Raw genomic sequence first — 4,602 nt, forward strand, 5'->3', positions numbered from 1 at the left:
CTTGACAAACCATGGGCCTTTGGTCCTTGAAACTTCGTCTATGGATTGTTCTTGGCGAATATATGACCCCTTTTTACTTTGGAGTCAAAGGTCAAGGTCACCTTATCCTGGTATGTCAAGACGGTTTCCTATTAATAACTGGACAACCGATTGACTCTTGACCTTCAAATTTCAGATGCATTGCTTATAGTCAAAAGATGACCACAATGGTATTTTGGGGTCAAGGGGACAGAGGTCAAGATCACATTGACCTTATAGGTAAACACGTTTACTGATCAATATTTCAACAACTCATTGGTGAAATTTGTAACTCCCGAAGACAGCGAAAAACATCATTCCTTTTTTATGTGACCTGAATTGTGTTCGGTGCGCCAAAGTAAAGCATTTTTTTTTATTCTATAAGTCGCTTATAATGGGCAAATCTGTATCTAGAGTTACCATGAAGCACAGCAGAACATCCATGCATTCTCATAGAGACTCGTCTGTGAACCTTCAGTCGGAAATAGGTAGGCTTATTGATGAGTCATTGACCGAGAATACCAGCAACATTATATAACACAGCAATTTCTTTCTTTTCAAAGTTTTTTATGGCAGGCAGATCATTGCAGTTGCCACTAAACGTGAAACAAATAACATAATATATAACTATAGTCTTAATTCATGTCTTTGCAACGATGTGCTTGTGTGCTTGTAAGTTAATAATTAGCTACATATCCTCTATATGTTAAATCACTAAAATTAATGACATGGTTGCTAATTAGAAAACTTATAAGTATAGGTGAAACGTTTGAATGAAGGCTCAAGACAACAGTTGCCACTAAATGTGAAACAAACAACATAATATATAATTATACTAATGCATTTCTTTGCAACGATATGCGTGTTAGACAATAATTAGCTACATACCCTCTATATGTTAAATCACTTAAATCAATCATATGAAACATTGCTAATTTTGAGTCTTATAGGAGTCGATTGCCTTTGACAGTTGAGGCATCAAAATTGCAACTGCCTTTCATCCCTGCATGATCGTAAGAGGCGACCAATTGGGTTCGCATGACCAGAGTATCTGCATCTCTTAGCTCCAACAGGTGAGGTTGTTTTGATCCCGGGTTTTTCTTTAAGTTTGTAACTCCTTAGGTAAGCACAAATCATCTTTTCAGTTTGGCGCCATATGACCTAAGTTGTGTCATGGCGCCGTAAAGCCAAACAAAAACAACAACAAAATATGTTAGCACAAAATTCAGCTCAATTTCTGATTCTATAAGTCACTTATAATAGGCAAGACTGTATCGAGAGTTACCATGAAACACAGCAGAACATCCATGCATTCTCATAGAGACTCGTCTGTGAACCTTCAGTCGGAAATAGATAGGCTTATTGATGAGTCATTGACCGAAAATACCAGCAACATTATATAACACAGCAATTTCTTTCTTCTCAAAGTTTTTTATGGCAGGCTGATCATTGTTGTTGCCACTAAATGTGAAACAAATAACAGAATATATAATTATAGCCTTAATTTATGCCTTTGCAACGAAATGCTTGTAAGACAATCATTAGCTGCATATCCGCTATTAATATATGTAAAATCACAAAATCAATGACATGAAACCTTGCTAATTAGAAAACTTATAAGTAAAGGTGAAACGTTTGAATGAAGACTCAAGACGAGCCCGGGGTTCTAAGAATACACGTCATTCTAAAACAGACAACTTTTTGAAAATAAATTTCAGCTTTACAAAGTGTTTGTCTCTCTCAGTACAAGAACATGTTATTTGAAGCTGCTTTTTCGCATGCAAACATTACAGTTCTTAGAAAAAGCTAAATGTCACCAGCTAGGCTAATTCCTAACAAAACAAGAGATTTTCATGCGTACTAGCAAATACTTTTGTGTCCTTTTCTCGATATCAGAATAAAATATATAAGATACCATTGCACTTATCTAACTAGTATTATTTACATAGACCAGACCTTCGGAAGTTTTCCATAAAATAACATGTGATAACAGCATCATATAACATAACAGCAGGTAAATTAACAGTTACTTATAAAGTATGGTGCAAATGAAAACGGTTCCAGTATTTATCGCTCAACGGAAAAAGAATGCGGTTTTTAAATTCAGTGTTGTACGGTGCTCCAATATTCGAGTCAATAGGCCTTTTTTCAACATAAATATTCCCTAAAATTTACAATACAAACACACAATTTTGTATGGAACTTGAATTTATGACTAACCATAATGTATACACAAGCTCGTAGGGTCATAAAACAAATACATTGTTGTTTTAGCACATGTTTTTGTGACAAGTACGAGTCATGTTGAGGTAGACACGATCTTTTGTAAACACTATTTCTTCGAAGTATGTAATTTTTGTGAATTGACTTTGTGTTGTGCTAGATTAACGATAAATTGTTTCAAAAATTCGATGGAGTACTTAAACAATTGAAAAAATTTTGCAATGTCCAGCAGTAAGATATTTTGTAAGCTATTACCTGCAATTTGGTTATCCCGCCATTAATATTTTGTCCAGAAATATACGATGTCTCGGTCAGAAGTATGATATTTTGACGTTGCGCCGAAAAGTTGTGGTAAACGCCCTATCCCCGTGAATTAGATGATAAAAAAAATGAAAAAAATGATATATACCTGCTATTATTTTCTCATAATAAAGAAAAGGCACAATATTGCCTCAAATAATCATTCGCAAAGAGTCTCTTAACCCTTTTTTCTAAAGAAAGTGTAGGGAAATATTTAGTGTTGTGAAATCTTTCGATAATTTAGTAGTGTTCGTTTACAATACGCATGCGCTGTAAAATTGGAGTAAATCAATATGGCGGAAAATAGCCCCGGATAATATTTTCTCAAAATTTGAAGAAATTGCGGTAAGTATCTTGAAACGTTTGTGACTAATAAGTAAATTATTTTTTACTTAAATGAAATGTTAACATAACAAGTCAAAAACAATTAACTAGCTTAGGTAAATTACCAATGTTTTATCAATTGAAAACGAAAGTCTGAAGTGCTTACAATCTCCAAGGAAACAGTAAACAGTAAACAGTTGGATTTAGGGGAATTTCCGCGTGAGGCTAATAATCTTAAATATCAACACACATTAATTAGACTTTTATTAAGCTCTTCCTTAAATGAATTTATAATATTGATTAATAATTGCAACAGCTAGTCCTCAAGGCCGTCGTCGATGGTCCGGCCGGTCCGGCCCTGGCCGGACCAATATTTTGGCCAAAAATGAGTTTTTAAAAAAAAGGAAAAAAACACGCATCGCTGATTAGCAATTAGACACTTAACTGGCCCCTTATGCAATGCGCGGTAACATACAAACATGACGCGAAGAAACAACTGGACACTGTTAATTGACCAGGTATATGTAAGGGTCCTACGAAGTCAAGACATCGACGTGGCTTCGGACAGTTCACCGTATTATAGGAGTAATCCTGAATACACACATATACAATTCTTTAAATTAATTACATCTGTTCACATACAAGTATCTTAATATGAATAGTTTAAGATAGTTAAAATACCATGATGTGTGACACAATTCTATCGGAACCAAATCAACCAAAACGAACATTTGGTGAGTACATTTTTTCGTCAATGTTATATATATTATGATATAAAAAAAAAACAACAATGAGATTTGCAATATGCATTATGAATATCTTAAACTAGTATGCCTGAATTCTCCGAGAACTTGATAACATTTTATTTTATTTGTGGAAAATGGCCGTTTTCACTGAAAAGCCTCCTGTTACAAGTTCAAAACTGCTATGAAACTATGAAAAATGCTTCAATACTAATCAAACTTGGCACAAATGTTGACTGGACCATTGCCTTTGTAACGACATGCTCAGTCTTAAATTTCCTGTTACCATGGCAACGAGGGGGCATCTCAAAATTGCCCAAAAAATCACTATTTTGCCTCGATTGTTTCCATCAAAATTTATTTCAAAGTACTGCAACTTCTCAAGGGATTGAGATAGAGTCAAAGGCTTTTCAGCGTTGGTTACACGTTACATTGTGATCGACCTGGGGTCATTTTTAGCCTCTCAAAAGTCCAAAGTTTTCTTGGCGATGAGGGGGACTCCGCCCCCCCTTCAAACCCCCTTAACAGAAGGGGGCACATCCCCCCCTTGTGGCAACCCCTGATGTATCTTTTGGATGGGGGGCGGCGCCGAAAAAGTGCTCAATTTTTTTTAGCAACATTTCTCAAACGAAAACATGTGTTTGGGGCCCAAATAGGACATTTTTTCACTCTTTGAGGCCTAAAAAAAGGGGGGGGGGTCGAAAGTGCGTTGTTTCGCGTATATATGGGGTAAAGGGTTAAACAAAAAATAATGAAAAACTTTGAAATCACCTAAAAACTAGTTTTTCCATGTTAACATGTGGTCTTTCACCTAATTTTGGTGAAAAATTGTTGTTTTGTAACTTTTATAATTTTTTTAGTTAACCCTTTCCCCATGAGCATATTGTGGAAAATGGCCGTTTTCACTGAAAAGCCTCCTGTTACAAGTTCAAACTGCTATGAAACTATGAAAAATGCTTCAATACTAATCAAACTTGGCACAAATGTTGACTGG

At 35.4% G+C, this 4,602-nt stretch overlaps 1 long non-coding RNA gene across 1 annotated transcript; it reads right to left on the reverse strand.

Moving 5' to 3' along the window:
- Positions 1 to 564: 564 nt before the first annotated feature.
- LOC132733560 (uncharacterized) lies at positions 565 to 3,183 on the reverse strand. Its single transcript, XR_009626181.1, has 2 exons — positions 2,497 to 3,183; positions 565 to 1,479 (listed from the first exon to the last, which is right to left on the reverse strand). It is a non-coding gene; the product is annotated as an uncharacterized LOC132733560 (long non-coding RNA).
- Positions 3,184 to 4,602: the final 1,419 nt, after the last annotated feature.

The sequence above is a fragment of the Ruditapes philippinarum genome, unplaced genomic scaffold, assembly GCF_026571515.1.
Source record: "Ruditapes philippinarum isolate M1 unplaced genomic scaffold, ASM2657151v2 ctg18030_1_1_1_1, whole genome shotgun sequence".
NCBI lineage: Eukaryota > Metazoa > Mollusca > Bivalvia > Venerida > Veneridae > Ruditapes > Ruditapes philippinarum.